The 20,169-nt window shown below is 46.7% G+C and overlaps 1 pseudogene; it reads left to right on the forward strand.

The window, feature by feature from the left end:
• The first annotated feature begins 239 nt into the window (after positions 1-239).
• Positions 240-3,398, forward strand: LOC129625228 (40S ribosomal protein S15a-like; annotated as a pseudogene).
• Positions 3,399-20,169: the final 16,771 nt, after the last annotated feature.

The raw sequence follows: 20,169 nt of genomic DNA on the forward strand, positions 1-20,169 counted from the left end.
GCATGCGCAAGTCCGAGAAAGACCGCGTCCTTCATTTGGGCACCCTGGGCGCCTGACTGCCTCACCCTAGTCCCAGCTCTCTTCTGTCTGCCCACTAGTTTCGGTCTGGTCTCCCCGGTTCTCCTGGAGTCCTCTGTTTCCTCCACCCAGAGGACAGGGGCTCTCAGACCAGTCCTGCAAGGGTCTCCAGCCTGGTGACAGTAACCTCCCCGTCACAGAGAGATTAGAGCAAAGGCCAAATGGCCACTTGGAGCCTACGGGACAGGATAACTGGAAGCGATACAAGGATACAAGGAAGCTGGAAGCGATTTCGAAGGTTGCAGCGAGTTCATGGGGTGAGCATCGCCGGTGTGAATGATCACAGCGCCACCTGGTGGTAATGTGGGAGATGATGCGCCCCCGGCCCCCCGGCCCCTCCCCCCCTCCATCCTTCACAATGAGGGCATTTAGACGTTTCAGTTCAGGTCAGTTCAGTTCAGCCGCTCAGTCGTGTCCGGCTCTTTGCGACCCCATGGACTGCAGCACGCCAGGCCTTCCTGTCCATCACCAACTCCCGCAGTTTACTCAAACTCATGTCCATCGAGTCGGTGGTGCCATCCAACCATCTCATCCTCTGTCGTCCCCTTCTGATACCAAGCCTTGTTGATGAATTGTTTTCGTACAATACATCATTGAATTCTAACAACACTCTAAGGAAGGTACTGTTACCCTTTTTACAGGTGAGGACACTGAGCCTCAGAGACTCAAACTGAATTGCCCAAGAAAACACAGCCAGCAAGTGGCAGAGCCTGGACTGTAGCTCAGACTTTCTGACACCAAAACCTTCCCTAAGCCTCAGGGGAATCAGTGAAAAAGAAAACAGATACTTCCCCTGGCCTCACAGAGCTTACAGCCTAGTTGGGGTACAGAAATAACAAATTCATTTATTAAGTGTCCCCTCTGCATTAGGTGGGACTTCCCTAATGTCTCAGATGGTAAAGAATCTGCCTACAGGGCAGGAGACCCAGGTTTGATCCCTGAGTCGGGAGGATCCCCTGGAGAAGGAAATAGCTACCCACTCCAGTATTCTTGCTTGCAAAATCCCATGGGCAGAGGAGCCTCATGGGCTACAGTCTATACAGGGCATTAAGTGCTGAGGATGAAGAAAGTGGCCAGGGTCCCTGCCCAAATCAAGCTTGTGGGGAAGATGGACATTAATTAAACAATCACACAAATAAATGTTATTGTCATTCAGTCACTCAGTCATGTCTGTCTCTTTGCGACCCCATGAACTGCAGGAAGCCAGGCTTCCCTGTCCTTCACTATCTCCCAGAGCTTGCTCACACTCATGTCCATTGAGTCAGTGATGCCATCCAACCATCTCATCCTCCGTCATCCCCTTCTCCTCCTGCCCTCAGTCTTTCCCAGCATCAGGGTCTTTTCTAATGAGTCAGCTCTTTGCATCAGGTGCCCAAAGTATTGGAGCTTCAACTTCCCATCAGTCCTTCCAATGAATAGTCAGCATTGATTTCCTTTAGGATTGACTGGTTTGATCTCCTTGCTGTCCAAGGGCCTTCTCCAGCACCACAGTTCGAAGGCATCAATTCTTCAGCACTCAGCCTTTTTTATTATCCAGCTCTCAGATCCATAAATGACTACTGGAAAAACCATAGCTTTGACTATACGAACCTTTGTAGGCTAAGTAATGTCTCTGTTTTTTAATACACTGTCTAGGTTTGTCATAGTTTTTCTTCCAAGGAGCAAGCATCTTTTAATTTCATTGCTGCAGTCACCATCTGCAGTGATCTTGGAGCCCAAGAAAATAAAGTCTGTCACTGTTTCCATTGTTTCCCCATCTATTTGCCATGAAGTGATGGGACTGGATGCCATGATCTTCATTTTTTGAATGTTGAGTTTTAAGCCAGCTTTTTCACTCTTCTCTTTCACCTTCATCAAAAGGCTCTTTAATTCCTCTTTGCTTTCTGCCATAAATATACAAGAGCAAAAACAGACCTGAAGGAAAGGTATAGGTCCTGAGACTGGATTTCAGAGTGCCTACTTGCCCTGGGGTGGTGGCAGACCAGGGCCAGGTGGGAGGGGGGTGGTGGCTGGGGGGCGGGAAGCAGGGAAATCTTTGCTGAAAAAGTGATGCCTTGAGCTGAGATCTGGAAGATGAGTGGGACTTAACCAGGCAAAGAGGCATTCATTTATTTATTAGCACATGAAGGCAATGTGGCAGTCAGCCTTGTTTTCATTTTTTGTTGCACGCATAAAAATCCAGAAATAGAGGGATTTCCTGGTGGTCAGTGGTTGGGACTCAGTGCTCTCACTGCCATGGCCCACGTTTGATCCCTGGTCAGGAAACAAAGGTCTCACAAGCTGCATGGTGTGAACAACAACAACAAAAAAAAGTCCAGAAATAATACACAGAATATTTGCTTTTGCAACTTGCTTTTTTACTCCACATTGTTCTTCAGATCTTCACATGTCAACACACAGAACCATTCGCTTCAACCAAGGAGACCCTCATGCCATTGACACCCGCCACATGCCTGAGATTTGTCCATCCACGACCCTGCTGATTTCACTTGGGTTGTTTCCAAATTTTCTTGCCTACAGACAGTGCTACGGCCAATAACCTCCCAATGGGTGCATCTCAAAGTGAATCTCAAAATGAGGCTTTCCGGGTGGCTCAGTGGTAAAGAATCCGACTGCCAATGCAAAAGACACAAGAGACTCAGATTCAATCCCTGGGTCGGGAAGACTCCTTGGAGTAGGAAACGGCACCCATTCCATGATTCTTGCTTGGAAAATTCCATAGGCAGAGGAGCCTGGTGGGCTACAGTCCATGGGGTTGCACAGAGTCAGACATGACTGAGCAACTGAGCAGAAAGTGCACGTATGTTAGAGGTCCCCTGAGGTAGGGACCTGTATGCTTTTAAATACTTTTCAATACCATTTTGGCTGAAATGGGGAGAAAATACATTTCCAGTGTATTAATAAAGAATGTATCTTTCTGCCATCCTTCTGTGCTGCCACAAGAGTACATGTGAATGACCTGGCTGATGCTTTTAAGAAGATTAACAATGATGAAAAGAGAGGCAAACACCAGGTTTTTATCAGGCCGTGCTCCAAAGTCGTCATCAGGTTTCTAACTATGATAATGAAGCACAGTTACATTGGAGGATTTGAAATCATCGATGACCACAGGGCTGGGCAATTGTTGTGAACCTCACAGGCAAGCTAAATAAGCATAGAGTGATCAGCCCCAGATTCAAGATCTAGAAAAATGGCAGAAAAACCTGCTCCCATCCCGTTAGTTTGGTTTCATTGTATTGCCAACCTCAGCAGGCATTATGAACCCTGAAGAAACAAGACTAAATCACACAGGAGGGAAAACCCTTGGATTCTTCTTCTAGGGATGTAATGTTTTGTTCAGTTGCTCAGTTGTGTCCGACTAGTTGTGACCCCATGGACTGCAGCATTCCAGGCTTCCCTGTCTTTCACCATCTCCCAGAGTTTGCTAAAACTCATGTCCATCGAATTGGTGATGCCATCCAACCATCTCATCCTCTGTCGTCCCCTTCTCCTCCCGCCTTCAATCTTTCCCAGCATCAGGGTCTTTTCCAATGAGTCAGTTCTTCACATCAGGTGGCCAAAGTACTGGAGTTTCAGCTTCAGCATCAGTCCTTCCAATAAATATACAGGATTGATTTCCTTTTGATGGACTGGTTGGATCTCCTTTCAATCCAAGAGACTCTCAAGAGTCTTCTCCAACACCACAGTTCAAAAGCATCAATTCTTTGGCGCTCAGCCTTTCTTACTGTCCAGCTCTCATATCTGTACATGACTACTGGAAAAACCATAGCTTTGACTTACATGCAAATAAAATGTCTCGGAGCACTCTGAAGAAAATAAATTCAAAAATTTAAAAATGCATACAAAAACAAATGCATTTACTAGTTCCTACACCTTAGCTGAAGCCACCTTAGGGTCATATTTCTGTAGACTTTGTTCTTTCTCTCCTTCTTTTGTATAATTTTTCCAAGTTGGAAAACTTTTAGAAAACATACTCAAAGGGCTTTAAATGATGTGGGGATTTTTTAGGGGAAAGGCTTAAGACTTATTTTGTTTATTTAAGTTTGCTGCACTGGGTCTTCACTGCTGCCCATGGGCTGTCTCTAGTTGCAGTGAGTGGAGGCTACTTTCTAGTTGAGGTGCACGGTCTTCCCTCTGCAGTGGCTTCTCTTGCTGCGGAGCACAGCCTCTAGGGTGCGGGCTCAGTAGCTGTGGCTCCCAGCTTCCAGCACACGGGCTCAATAGTTACGGCGCACGGGCTTAGTTGTTCCTCGGCATGTGGGGTCTTCCCGGAGCAGGGATTGAACCCATGTCCCATGCATTGGCAGGCAGATCCTTCATCACTGGACCACCAGGGAAGCCCCTGATGTGGTTTTTTTTTTTTTTTTTAACTCACTCATTTCATAAACGGGACTACCTTTTGCAAGCCTGATTTCAAGGTTTCAGCTGAGTACTCTGTCGCCTTCAGGCTGGCAGGTCTCAGGCAAGTGGCATCCCTATAGTTACAGCGGGTCACCTGAAGATGTACATTACCTAGAGGTAGGTGGTCCCTTGGAGGAGGGGCTCATGTTTCTCTTCAAGCTTCTGCACATTGGACCAGGGTGTACCCTGCCCAGTCTGTGAGGAGCTTCTTGGGAAAATCTGAGTTAACCAGCACCCGGCTTCCCGCTGATCCCCTTCTGTGTTATGGCCCCTTCACCTGGTTCCAGGTGCACGTGTAAACTCCACGGAAGAGGTTTTAGAGCATCAGGTGTGACACAGACCTTGAGGCTCATGGTGGGGGTGGGGCACAGGGGTGCCTGCCTAGTTCTCATCAGCCCCTTTTCTAGAATTGCCTCTGATTCTCAGAACTATGGCTAGTGAAGGGTGAAAGGGACTCTAAGGCCAGGACACACCACCTTCTCTACCGGATTCACTCACCAGGCACTCCCTTCCGTCCATTCCGTCAGGAGATAAGCAGATGAATCGAGCTGAACAGAAAGTCGCATCCCTGGAAACGGATATCGGACCCAGCGGCAATTCCAAACTCCGCCACGAGGTGGCAGCACAGCCCCGGCTCTGGCCCTGGTCTCTCAATAGTTTGGGGATCCGCTGGGAACCTCAGATCTGTGTCCAGACCCTGTCTTGCGGTTCCTCTGCCTGTCTCAGCTGTGTGACTCCCTCTGAGTGCCCCGTACCCATTAGGAAACCCCCTAAGCTGGCTAAGATACTGCAATGTACTGAAGCACAAGGAATCCTATGCCCCTGAGAGTCTGCTCATCCCATCACACTGGAGACAGAGTAGGGTTACCAGACAGCCCCGGAAAACCTTGAGGGGGCAGGAGGAGGCTTGAGCCAGTGTGCAGCAGAGACAGGGCTTCCAGAACCAAATAAAGTAGCCCGAGTCCCTGTCCTAGAGGAAATCAGTCCTGAATATTCATTGGAAGGACTGATGCTGAAGCTGAAGCTCCAGTACTTTGGCCACCTGATGTAAAGAACTGAGTCATTAGAAAAGACCCTAATGCTGGTAAAGATTGAAGGCGGGAGGAAAAGGGGATGACAGAGGTTGAGATGGTTGGATGGCATCACCAACTCGATGGACATGAGTTTTAGCAAATTCCGGGAGTTGGTGATGGACAGGGAGGCTGGTGTGCTGCAGTCCATGGGGTTGCAAAGAGTCGGACACGACTAAGCAACTGAACTGAACTCAGTCCCTGTCCCAGCTTCTGCCTCTTCCTTCACCCAGTGCCCATAAGATCCCTAACCAAGGATCAGTGGTCTGTGGCCACGTGCCAAGCCCTGCCTTCTCTGCTCACCATTCTGGTAGCTCTGAGTTCACGGGCCTGAGCCACCTACACACTGCCTCAGCAAATAGGGGCCACCATGCAGGGTCCCAGATCTCTGGACCAGCATGGATCCATCTGACGGCACCCAGGACGCTGTCTCTGGTCTGGATACTGGCCCTTGGTACCCTGATCCCTGGTCAGGACAGACCAGCCTATATGGGAAGGTGAACAAGGACAAGCCATATCCTGGAGACCTGGCCCAAAGCCTGAGGTCTGAAACCTGGGGTCTGGCAAGTTCCTAGCTCCACACTCACAGCTTCCCAGATAGTTTATTCCTTGCCCACATGGTGATTGCAATTCCATGGCATGCGTGTTTGTGTGACCTTTTACTGTTCGGCTACCCTCCTAATCTATAAGCCCCATAAAAGGGGCCAAGTTCACCCTGTAACCCCTGTACTGAGCACAGCCCCTGGCACACAATAGGTGCTCAGCAAAGAACTGTAGAGGAAGCAAAAGAATAAATAGATATCTTCCCAGAAGAGAACGCAAAGCACCTGTAAATGGGTTTACAACTGTCAAGGCATGTCTTACAGTGATCTCATCTCATTCTCAGGGCTTCCCAGGTGGCATAGTGATCAAGAATCTGCCTGCCAATCCAGGAGATGCAAGAGAGGCGGGTTCGATCCCTGGGTAGGGAAGATCCCTGGAGAAGGAAATGGCAACCCACTCCAGTATTCTTGCCTGGAAAATCCCATGGACAGAGGAGCCTGGTGGGCTACCATCCATGAGGCCATAGAGAGTCGAACATGACTGAGCAACTGATCACGCACACACGTCTCATTCTCCCCACCAGCCAGAGTAGGTACTATTATTACCCCACATTGCAGTGTATTCCTTTCCTAACACTCCCGTAACAAATTACTCTGAACTTTGTGGCTGAAATGACACAGCTTTACGCTCCCACTGTTCTGCAGATCTGAAGTCATATGCAGGTCCCAAGCACTAGAATCAAGGTGTCTGCTGGGCTGCACACCTTCTGGAGGTTCTGAGGAGAATCCCATTTCCTTGCCTTTTCCAGAGTTTAGAAGCTGCCCGCATTCTTTGGTTCATGGTCCACTGCCTCCATCTTCAAAGTGGACAATGTCCCATTACTCTGACTGAAGCCAGAAAAGGTTCTCATCCTTTAAGGACTCCTGTGATTACATTGAGACCACCAGGATAATCCAGAATAATCTCCCATCTCAAGGTCTGTAATCTTAATCACAACTGCAAAGTCCTTTTTCCAATGCAAGATAACGTATTCACAGATGCCAAGGATTAGAACCTGAATATCTTGGAGGTGGAAAGGAGAGGTTTTTTCCAGCCTAGCACACACAGATTTAAAATCAGAGGTGAATTAACCTACCTACCACTCCCAGCTTTTGACAAATGAAGTGGATTCAAAACCAAGTCTTTGGGGCTGCAGAATCTGAGCTCTCTCGCCCTTTGTTGCCAATGCAAATACCCAGGGTCTCCAGATGACTTTTTAGGAGCCAGAAATGTAGGACATACCAGCCCAGTCCCCTTTAAGAGTAAATAAAGAATCTGCCTGCAATGCAGGAGACCCAGCTTCAAGTCCCTCCGTCGGGAAGATCCCCTGGAGAAGGGAATGGCTACCCACTCCAGTATTCTTGCCTGGGAAAACCCCATGGATAGAGGAACCTGGCGGGCTACAGTCCATGGAGCCGAAAAGAGTTGGACACGACTGAGCACCTAACACTTTAACACACACTTTATTTAAAAATATATATATATAGTGCTTGTCTAGACAGTAGGAGCACATGGGAAAACTGTCTCTCTGTTTCCCTTTATTGTCATTGTTTTAACATAAATACAGTTGCTCCTTTAACAAAGTAGGTCCAGTAGAGCTGAAAATCTTCACCTGACTTTCATCCTCCAGTCGCAGTTCCACATCCGGGGATTCAACCAATTAAGACACGTGTGGTGTGTATTTAGTGAAAAAAATCCACGTGTGAGTGGACTTGCGCAGTTCAAACTCGTGTTTTTCAAGGGTCAACTGGGCATCGTTTTCAACCAGAGGCAGACAGTATTAACCCATGATACTGGCGGGAACTAGGGGAGTGGGCCTGACGCTTCCATTTTAATGGAGTTTATCTTTATTGACTATGCCAAAGCCTTTGACTGTGTGGATCACAATAAACTGTGGAAAATTCTGAAAGAGATGGGAATACCAGACCACCTGATCTGCCTCTTGAGAAATTTGTATGCAGGTCAGGAAGCAACAGTTAGAACTGGACATGGAACAACAGACTGGTTCCAAATAGGAAAAGGAGTATGTCAAGGCTGTATATTGTCACCCTGTTTACTTAACTTATATGCAGAGTACATCATGAGAAACGCCGGACTGGAAGAAACACAAACTGGAATCAAGATTGCCGGGAGAAATATCAATAACCTGAGATATGCAGATGACACCACCCTTATGGCAGAAAGTGAAGAGGAACTCAAAAGCCTCTTGATGAAAGTGAAAGTGGAGAGTGAAAAAGTTGGCTTAAAGCTCAACATTCAGAAAACGAAGATCATGGCACCCGGTCCCATCACTTCATGGGAAATAGATGGGGAAACAATGGAAACAGTGTCAGACTTTATTTTTCTGGGCTCCAAAATCACTACAGATGGTGATTGCAGCCATGAAATTAAAAGACGCTTACTCCTTGGAAGGAAAGTTATGACCAACCTAGACAGCATATTCAAAAGCAGAGACATTACTTTGCCAACAAAGGTTCGTCTAGTCAAGGCTATGGTTTTTCCTGTGGTCATGTATGGATGTGAGAGTTGGACTGTGAAGAAGGCTGAGCGCCGAAGAACTGATGCTTTTGAACTGTGGTGTTGGAGAAGACTCTTGAGAGTCCCTTGGACAGCAAGGAGATCCAACCAGTCCATTCTGAAGGAGATCAGCCCTGGGATTTCTTTGGAAGGAATGATGCTGAAGCTGAAACTCCAGTACTTTGGCCACCTCATGCGAAGAGTTGACTCATTGGAAAAGACTCTGATGCTGGGAGGGATTGGGGGCAGGAGGAGAAGGGGACGACAGAGGATGAGATGGCTGGATGGCATCACTGACTCGATGGACGTGAGTCTGAGTGAACTCCAGGAGTTGGTGATGGACAGGGAGGCCTGGCGTGCTGCGATTCATGGGGTCGCAAAGAGTCGGACACGACTGAGCGACTGATCTGCTGTGATCTGATCTCTGCAATTAAACAAATGGCCAGCAGATGGCGTGCAGTCACAGCCGGCTTCTCACCCCGGGATCATCCCTTTCCTGGGGTTGCAGGGGTGGGAGGTGTGAAAGAGGTCCTTCCTTGTCTTCTCCAAAACTCGTTCTAGGAGAAGATGCCCAGAGCAGTCCCAGCAGGGCAAGGCAAGAGCACAAAGCTCAGGGACTCACTCAGCTTCAAGGCAGCCAGCCTGGGGGCCTGTGCGCCCCATTCTCTGAAGAAGTTGCAGGCTCCGATCTCAAACTTGCACGCCTTGAATGACAGGGTCAGTCCTGGCTGCAAGATAGCAGAAGGAAGGAGCAGCTGGTTTACCGGAACCTTAAGATGGTCCCTAACATACTTTTACGCACATGTGTTATTTTACCTCATCTTTCCTGCTGCCCTTGAGGGGAATAAGCATTAAATTAGTGACTTGCTGGGAATTCCCTGAGGGTCCAGTGATTAGGACTCGGTGCTTTCACTTCCTGGGGCAGGTTCAATCCCTGGTCCTGGAGGAACTAAGATCTTGCAAGCTGCACAGCATGTGTGGCCAAAACCAACAACATAGTCACTTGCTGGGGAGATAGTAGCCATGCCTGCATCATTTTTGAATCTCTCCAAATCCCAACAAAAATAAGCAAGGCAAATTAACAAAAACAAAACCCACCGACATCAGTCACTTCAGAATTAGATGCCAAAGGTATCTCCCAAAAACACTGAAAGAATTTAAGTAGGGGAGCACAACCCCCAGTAGCTACCTGCGTGTTGTCAGATGCCCTGAGGTTCCCCCCACACACACCCTAGGCTGTTCTAGCTCAGCCTCTGGCCTTTGGCATCCCACCTGTTGCCAGCGGAGGGAAGCAAGGGGGTGTCTGAGGGACCTGACAAGAGGAAGCCCCAAAGAGCCACCACGTATATTCAGTGGAGGGCATGGAGGGATATTTCGAGAAGAGCAACTGAGTCTGGGAGGGGCCTGGCCCACCCTCTAGTGAGGGTGAGAGCCCTCAGGAAGGACTGCGAACTTTCGAAACTGCTTGGTTCCCTTCCCGGACAAGGTTCCTCACTGCAGAGGAAATGCCTTGGAGCAGGATCAAAACAGGCAGATTGACTAAGACAATCAAGAGAAAGGAAGGATATTCAGATCTCAGTGATGGGAGGAGATGGAGCTAGGAGACCTCAGAAAGCAGGCCACCATACCTGTACACTACATGCAGACAGGAGGAGGGGGTGACCTCGAGGTTAGAGATGCATCCTGAACATCAGCTCCAAGTTCAGGAAAACTTGCTATGTCGTTGTCTAGTCACTAAGTCATGTCCAACTCTTTACAATCCCATGGAGTGTAGCCCACCAGGCTCCTCTGTCCCTGGGATTTCCCAGGCAAGAGTCCAGGGGATCGTCCCTGCTCAAGGAGTGAACCTGAGTCTCCTGCATTGGCAGATGGATTCTTTATCACTGAACCACCCGAGAAGCCCTCAGGAAAACGTAATTTCACATAAAAATGAGCAATAGAGAATCTGGAGGTCAGATCTCATACAAAATTAACTTAGGCAAAAGAATAATCAGGAGCCAATAGCATTCCTAAAAATAGGATAAAGCATACCAGTGACACATTTCTTCAGGACCGATCAAAACCATAACCTTCTAGTTCAAAATGACCTTAAAAGCATCTTTAAATATCCAAGATGTGAAAGAACAACATAAACTAACATTAGAGAGTTTTCATTAGAAAACAGAACTCCGGAACAAATTAGACATACAAAGGAAAGAACTTATTTTAGAAATGAAAGCTAAAATAGAAGAAACACAAGAGCAAATTAACCCAACCTTGAGATAATGCCAGAATAGAAAAAGGTGAAAAGGAAAGAATATTACAAATCAACCAGAAATGAAGACAGAGGTTTTTTAAATATTCTAGAGAAAATGACGAATATTAAAATTAGGCCAAGAAATTCCACCATACAAGTAATAAAAGTTCCTGAAGAAGAAAACCAAAGCAAGGAACAAATATAAAAAACAATTAATCAAGAACACCTACTGAAACTTTTTTAATTGAAATTACATATTGAAGGAGCATACCGAATATCTGAAAATATCAACCCAGAATAATCAGACATATTCAAGACATTCTAATAAAATGACTGGACTTCAAGGAAAGAGAAAAAAGTCCTTCAGGCTTCTCAGTTCAGTTCAGTCGCTCACTCGAGTGCAACTCTTTGTGACCCCATGGACTGCAACATGCCAGGCTTCCCTGTCCATTACCAGCTTCCAGAGCTTACTCAAACTCATGTCCATTGAGTCGGTGATGCCATGCAACCATCTCATTCTCTGTCGTCCCCTTCTCCTCCGGCCTTCAATCTTTCCCAGCATCAGGGTCTATTCCAATGAGTCAGTACTTCACATCAGGTGGCCAAAGTACTGGAGCTTCAGCTTCAGCATCAGTCCTTCCAATGAATATTCAGGACTGATTTCTTTAGGATTGACTGGTTTGATCTCCTTGCAGTCTAATGGACTCTCAAGAGTCTTCTCCAACACCACAGTTCAAAGGCATCAATTCTTCAGTGCTTGGCTTAGGTAATAATAGTAGTTGACTTATAAAGAAAAAATATTCAATTATTACCAGGTTTTTCAAGAATAATGCTGGGGACTTCCCTAATTGGTCCAGTGATTAAGAATCACTCCTTAACCTTAAGAAGTCATAACTCCTTAAGGATCCTTCCAGTGCAGAAGGTACAAGTTCCATCTCTGATTGGGGAGCTAAGATCCCGTATGCCTTATGGCCTGGAAAAAAAAAAAAAAAAAACATAAAGCAAAACAGTAACAAATTCAATGAAGACATCTTCTGGAATTTTTTTTAAATGCTTGTAAATGATTGTAACCCATCAGATATGTTAAAATCTTAGAGTTCACAATAACATTGAAAAGGAGTTAATTGATCCTCTCCTCTGGAGAATAATAAAGAACCAATTCATTTCCTTGTAAACTGGTGAACAAAGGGAAAGAAGTAAACCTATGTCCTGCCTCTCCTAGATGACCTGTATCCCTGAGCATCAGAGAGTAAATGAGGGGATGCAGCCCTTTCTAAAAGTCTCTTTCCCTCAAGCCTGGTACTCTGTGATGACCTAGAAGGGTGGGATGGGGTGGGCGGGAGGTTCCAGAGGAAGGGGATATATGTATACCTATGGCTGATTCATGCTGATGTATGGCAGAAACCAACACAATATTGTAAAGCCATTATCCTCCAATTAAAAACAAATAAAAGTCTCTTGCCAGTTGATAAATGGTAAAGAAAGACTAGGACTGGAATGTTGCCACATTCAGCCCCAATGAATTCAGGGACAATGATAAGACCACGTATGCTACGTCACTTCAGTCGTGTCCGACTCTGCAACCCCATGGATTTTAGTCCAACAGGCAAGAACACTGGAGTGGGTTGCCATGCCCTCCTCCAGGGGACCTCCTGGACCCAGGGATCAAACCCACCTCTTACATCTCCTGCATTGGCAGGCGGGTCCTCTACCGCTCGTGGCACCTGGCAAGACCACCCACTGCTACTAAAACAGAAAAAGAGCATCCAACCCTGTGTCACCAGAGGAAAGCACGCAGGCTCCCCGAGGAGCTGGCCCAGGGGATCGAACCCAGACCTGGTCAAGCCTCTGGGTCCAGCTCCCGACTTCCAGGAAGCACAGAGGACAGAGGAGCACTCTGAATGGTGTTTTGCAGATGAAGTCAGCCAAGTCCATCCTGTGGGAAGCTCTATGAGGCAAATGGTGTTCCTTCCCAAATAGCGTGTAAGGAAAAGAAAGGGTCCAGGCACACTTCTAGATTAGAGGAAACTTTAAAGATGCATCTTTTATTTTTTAACAGACAAGTCTAAACAATCATATCTAGGGATACACACTTACATGATAAAGTATTGCAAGTAGATGATTACTGGGGCTTCCCTGGTGGCTCAGTGGTAAAGCATTTGTCTGCCAATGCAGAAAACGGGGGTTCAATCCCTGATCCAGGAAGATCTCACATGGTGAAGAACAACGAAGTCTGTGTCTCACAACTACCGAGCCTGTGCTCTAGAGCCCGTGGTCCGAACCAAGAGAGGCCACCGAAATAAAGCCCACACACCGCGACTAGAGATAGGAGCCCCCACTTGCCGCAACTAGAGATAAGCCCAAGCAGTGACAAAGACCCAGCACAGCCAAAAATAAATAAAATTACCGAAAAAAAAAAAAAAGTTGGAGGAGAGAAGATCTCCCTTTCTCTTTAAAATAAAAGCAGGGAGGGTATCAATCACATCAAGAAAGAGCTCTTGGGACTTCCCTGTGAACCAGTGGCTACTACTGAGCCTGCGCTCTAGAGCCTGGGGAATGACAGCTACTGAAGCCTGTGTGCCCTAGAGCCTGTGTTCCACAAGAGAAGGAACCGCAATGGGAAGTGTGCACACCACAACTCGAGGGTAGCCCCCGCTCGCTGCGTGCATCTAGAGAAAAGCCTGAGCCTCCGTGAAGATCCAGCACAGTCAAAAATAAATAAATTTTTGAAAAAAAGAAAGAAAATGATGACTATAAAAGTCAGGCTGCATGTTCATTTCAGGGGAATGAGAGAGCTTAGATTGGAGAGGAAAGAGAGAGTTGAGGGGAGAGGAGTGCTTGCAAAGATCTCTTTATTAACTTGAGATGTAGTTACAAAGATATTTGCCATAAGATGACTCATCAAGCTACAAAGATATTTGCCATAAGATGACTCATCAAGCCATACGTTTATCGTGTGTGGTTTTCTGTACCTGGGTTCATTTCATAATAAAGGGTTTTTTTGAGACTGAAATAAATGATTGAATGAACCACCCTAGGAGATCTCACTGTTCTCTTTTGACGGATGACAGAGGGACAACTCAAGAGAGGGACGAAGTTTGCCTAAAGCCATGCAGCTGCTAAGCCGTCCAGCTGGGCTAGAAACCCATGTGAGACTCATCTGTTCTTTCAACACAGTTGCTGACACCTGCTGAGCTGGTTGTTGGGCAAAGAGCTGAGTTAAAACAGTCTGGCTTCAGATCCACCTGTCCTGCACGGGAGGGATGCGGGAGGCAAGTGTAAGGGACACACCTCAGTCTCGGTACCCAGCTGGGTGTGGCCACAGCTCCCCCCCCCCAGGGCCCCTCCCCTCTGCGGGACCCACGTGGTGCTCTCAGAAACTGCCCACACAGCTTTTCTCAGCCCAGACTCGACGTGGAAATGACCTCACCTGACCACCTGATGAAGTTTCGCTTCTGTTTCTCATCATCTTCCCAGGGTGTTCTGTCCCCTGGAGAGGAGAGAGGATGTGGGAAAGGGTCCTGGCCTGAAACTAAGAGATCAGCTCGCAACCCTCCTAGGGGAGGCACCAAGGGTTTGGGGCGAATGGGGTGATGATGAACTGGTGCCATCAGCTCTGCAGGCTAGAGCCCCTCGCTTATTTGCCTTGGGACCTATCACTCCAGCATTTTACAGTCGTTCTCATAGAGAGCAGGGCTTCCCTGGTGACTCAGGCAGCAAAGAATCTGCCAGCAATGCAGGAGACCCAGGTTCAATCTCTGCGTCAGGAAGATCCCCTGGAGAAGGGAATGGCTACCCATTCCAGTATTCTCACCTGGGGAACTCCATGGACAGAGGAGCCAGATGGACTACAATCCATGGGGTTGCAAAGAGTTGTGCAGGACTGAGCGACTAACACACACACACCCTTATGGAAAGCAGGAGCACATTATGTTTGTTGAATGACTACATAAATGGAATTGCTGTGTCATTTTTTATCTATTTCACACAGAGTCCAAGGCTCAATTAACACTTTTAAAATATACCATCCAGTTTGAAGAAATAAAGTATACTTGAAACCTTATATATATATATATATATACACACACCATCCATAGACCTGCAAACATAGAGGACAAACTCTATGGATCCTGGAGAGAGACGGAGGGATAGATCAGGCATTTGGGACTGACATATAATCACACTACTATGTATAAAATAGATAGCCAATAAGGACCTACTTTATAGCAGAGGGAACTATACTCAATGTTTTGAAATAGCCTGTAAGGGAAAAAGAATCTGAGTGTGTGTGTGTGTGTGTGTGTGTGTGTGTGTGTAATGTACAAATGACTGAATCATTTTTCTGTACACCTGAAATTATCACAACATTGTAAGTCAACTATACTTCAATTAAATATATATATGTTATTATGCTCTTTCACTCTAAAATGGGGGTTATGATAATGCCTACCCCTAGGGTCATTGAGAGATTGAACCAGTTAATAAATGTTGGATTGGCCGATATCTATTTTTGGCCGCGCAGGGTCTTGATCGATGCCCGTGGGGTTTCTCTAGTTGTGGAGCAGGTTCTTCTGTCTCGTTTCCGTGCTTGGGCTTCTCTTGCTGCACGGGTTCTAGATGCATGGGCTCAGCAGGTGCAGCTCTCAGGCTCCAGGTCACGTGGGTTTCAGTAGTTGTAGCACACAAGCTTAGTTGCCCAGAAGTATGTGGGGTCATTAGTTTCCGGACTAAGAATCGAACCCGTGTCGCCTGCCTTGCCAGGCAGATTCTTAATCACTGGACCACCAGGAAACTTCCACCTCTTTTCTTTATGTTGTTGAATACATTTGGCCAGATGAGGAAAAGTCTACAGGGCATATTTCAAATGCTGTGCGTGTGTGTGCACACCCATGTATTTTGGGGCTATATTAGTTTTCTGTTGCTACTATAATAACTTAACCACTGGGACAATAGCATCATAGTCCTGCAAGTCAGAGCTGGACTGAAACCAAGGTGTTGGCAGATCTCTGTCCCTCCTGGAGGCTCTTGGGTAGAAACTCTTCCGGTCTTGCTTCTTCCAGCCTCTGGTAGGTGCCTGCATTCCAGATGGCCCTGTCTGTCTTTAAGCCAGCAATTATGTCACAGGGTTTTGCTTCCTGTTCTCACATCGTCTCTTTGACCCTGCCCTCCTCTTATCAGAACCTCGTGATTTCACTGAGCTCACCTGGATAATCCCGGATAATCTCCCAATCTCAAGATTCTTAATCACACCAGCAAAATCTCTTTTGCATGTGAGATAACAGATTCACAGGTTCCAGAGTTTAGGACAGCACCATCTTGTTGGGGCTCAGAGGGCATTATTCTGCCTCGCCCAGGGACCTAGTGTTGTAATCCTAGGACACTGACTCCCCTGCTCTCGGCTCTACCCACTGAGTGGGGGTGGAATTTGGAACCAAGGAAACAGCCCTCTTCTCAGTCCAAAGAAATCTTGGGAAAATGTCCCATCAGAAGACAAAGAAAAGTGGACTTTCCTGGTGGTCCAGTGGTTAAGAATCCTTCCAAAGCAGTGGGTTTGAGCCCTGGTCAAGGAACTAAGTTCCCACATGCCACAGGGCAATGAAGTTGCATGCAAGACACAACTAGAAAGAAGCCTGCCCGCCACAATAAAGATCCCGTGTGCCACAACTAAGACCCGACACAGCCAAATAGATAAATAAATATTTAAAAGAAGAAGAAGACAAAAAAAGCGAAGCGTCCTTTGGGATCCTTCTAGAGTTTGGACAAGAAATTATGCTCATCTCCCAGGGGTTCCAACATACCCTTGTGATACCAGCCAAGGGGACAGCCAAGGGTAAAGGACAGTGGCCAGCATTAAGCTTCTCCTGCTGGGGAAATCCAGGCCAGGAAATACCTCCCTTCTGTGCTCACTTACGATTAAAACAATTATTTCTTTTCCAAATAAAGTGGCCCAAAGAAGCAATGGCCCAGGGATCATTTTGAAAGCTGTCTTCCAGCTCTGCAGGAAGTATGAACCAGATCCAAACAAAAAAGCCCTGAATGTCCAGGGTCCCAGCTTCATGTCTCCCCTGTCCCCCACCCCACACTTTCTTGGACTTGCTGGCTCTGGGTCTAGATTCCGAGTCGCAGAGACGGTGCAGGAAGGAGGAGGCAGCGGAGGGCAGGAGGCCTTCTAGCCCCCAGTCTGCGCAAACCGCCACAGCTGGGACCCATCAAGCATGCCTCCTGTAAAAATGATTCTTTTAGCTGGAAGTCATAAATCTCCTCTTGTTTTAGTGACAGCTTGATTGTTGCCTTTGCTTTGGGGAGACACACACATAGGAAGTGGTCAACCTTCACAGTCCCAAGGGGAAGTCAGTCAAATACCAAGATCAGAATCTGGTCTGTTAATCCCCCGGCAGGATTGTGGACAGGAGGTCATGCTGGGGACTGGAGACTCCGCTGGGATCTCACAAACCCAAAGCATCACCAAGTATTGTGCCCAGGAGCTGTCCTGTCCCCACCTGTAGCCTTTGCATGTTTCTGCTCCAAACCGACTTGGCTGGTCCCAGCAATTCTCAAAGGCAACCTGTTACTCTCATGTCCGTGTTCCTGAAATGGCCATCTCCCTCTATCCCTCAAGAACTGACAGACAATTCAGGAGTAAAAAGGTTTAAAACAAAAAAAAAAAAAAATAAGAAGGTAAAGAAATAGAGTCAGAAGAGAAGTGAGAGAAGGGAAGCTGAGAGCAACCAGGGGTGAGGTTAGTGCAGACAGCTCAGCTCAGAGTCCAGGGCACTGGAAATCGTGGCCCGCAGATATGATTCAGCTTCTTAGCAGCCATGGTGAAGAGGGAAACAAGATCCATCACGTGACTCATAAGGCCTGTGTCGGCTAAAAAGCAAAACCATTCCCTTCCCCTTCCAAGGAAAATGCTTATTTCTAGTACAATGATGTGGAAGAAACTTATTCTGGAGTTCCCATGGAGAGGCCACTGTGGACAGAATGAATTAATGCTGTCCTCAGGAAGACAGTAAATCCAGCAACCGGTTTCCTAAGGCTGTGTCTTATAACTCTTCTTTAAAAAACAAACAAAAAAAATTATTTATTAATGTATTTGGCTGTACCAGGTCTTAATTGCAACACACGGGATCTTGGATCATCATTGCAGTATGCAGGATTTTTAGTTGCAGCTTATGAACTCTCAGCTGCATCTTGTGGGATCTCGTTCCCTGAGCAGGGATGGAAACGTAGGCCGCCTGCATTGGGAGCGCAGACTCTTAGTCCCTGGACCACCATGGAGGTCTCCAACTAAAGCTTCTTGATAAAGGCCCAGAGTATAAGGCTGAAAGCCGGTTTAGTAAAAGCAGTGAATCCCTGGGGAATCCTCAAGGTTAAGTGCTACAAAATACCTGCTCAGATAGCGATTACGAAGAATTAGCAGGTACGTGGCGGAAGTGGTCCATAACGAGTGTGTGTGATTGGGAGATGGGCAAATTTTTACCTCTGTGCTTCCTGCAAGTTGACAGCTGGATCCAGAGGTTCGATCAGATTTGAATCCAATCCCTTTGCCTCGTTTCTCGATGGGTTTGTGAAACACAAAACACTGATGAGTATGCATGTATGTGCTCAGTCGTGTCCAACTCTTTGTGACCCCATGGACGGTAGCCCACCAGGCTCCTTTGTCCATGGGATTTTCCCAGGCAAGAATATTGGAGTAGGTTGCCATTTCCTTCTCCATGCTGATGAGTATGAACTATCAACAAATACACACAGAAATATGGATGATTTCATCAACATGACATTGAGCAAAAGAAACCAGACACCAAAATATACGTACTGTATGATTTCAAACTCAGGAGACCCTTGAAAAATGCAAGGATTAGTGGGTGTCAACTCCCAGACAGTCAAAAGTCCCTGTACAGCTGTGTCTGCTTTAGAGACAAAGGAATTGATAAAGAATTCACCCAAGGGCAAGAAGTTGAAAGAGTTTGGATAGAATCAGAACTCAGGTCTTAGTTTTTTGTTTGGTTTGGGGGCTTTTTTTTGCTTTTGTTTCTTTATTTGACTGCCCTGGGACTTAGTTGCAGCACTCAGGATTCTTTTTTTTTAGTTAGACCATGTGGGATCTATAGTTGCAGCATGCAGCATCTTTAGTTCTGATTGTGATCACTAATCATGTACAAATTCTTCCCCACTCTTTGTTAATTTAAAGATCTGTAAAATAGAAATACAGGTGCTATATTTATTGAAAAAAAATCCACATACGTGGACCCGAGCAGTTCAGACCTGTGTTGTTCAAGGGTCAACTGTATATAGAAGTATAAATACAGATAAAACTGATACAAGCTGCCAGGAGTCAGGATGGTGGTAAACCTTGGGAGGTTATGGCTGGTAGGGTGTGAGAGACGCTGGCAGAGTGTTGATTACCTGGATGTGTTTCATCTGTGAAAATCCTTATGCTATGGGCATTTTTTTCAATGTATGTTACACTTCAGTAAAAAGTTTTTTTAAGTGGTATCAAGTCATTATAGTACGAAATTTACATTAGGGGTACTGTTTGGGAGTTGCTGATGGACAGGGAGGCCTGGCGTGCTGCAGTTCATGGGGTTGCAAAGAGTCAAACACGACTGAGCAACTGAACTGAACTGTTTTGGAGGGCAGGGCTTTAGGTTGTGACAAGGGTTAGAGCTCATTCCAGGACTAGAAAGCAGGATAAGCATCAGTGTGGACATAGGGTCAAGACCCAAGTCTTCAGGTTGATCAAGAATCCATCTTCAGCATGACCACTGCCATTCCAGGGTCTGACCACTTGGTGTCTCCACTCGACAAATTGCTAAGTGAGTAGCAGGCAGAACAGAGACATCTAGACCCATTACATCCCTGAGCTGGAATTAGGTTGGGAATGACTAACAGGAAATGTCAGAGGATGAATCTGAGTGGAACAGAGCTGGCCCACTTGGGGCTGGGGTCCAAGCCCTGCAGAACAGTGGGTAGTAGAGGGGACCACGGAAGTGACGCCAGCTCAGAAGCCCCCAGCTTTGTCCCCGATCTCAAGTCAGAATTATTTCATTCATTCATACAGTGTTTAATGAACTCCTGAACCAGACACTGAGGATCCAAAGTGGGCAGATGGCCCACAGGCCCTGTCTTCACAGAACTCACATCAACTTCGCACTTCCTCTCTCCCTGCGTAGCATCCATGGCTCCTTCTAAGCCCAGAAGAACCACCCATATTAGAATCCACTACAAAACAGCAAGGAGAGCAAACCAATCAATCCTAAAGGAAATCAACCCTGAATATTCATT

This window comes from Bubalus kerabau, chromosome 13, assembly GCF_029407905.1.
Source record: "Bubalus kerabau isolate K-KA32 ecotype Philippines breed swamp buffalo chromosome 13, PCC_UOA_SB_1v2, whole genome shotgun sequence".
In the NCBI taxonomy this organism is placed as follows: Eukaryota; Metazoa; Chordata; class Mammalia; order Artiodactyla; family Bovidae; genus Bubalus; species Bubalus kerabau.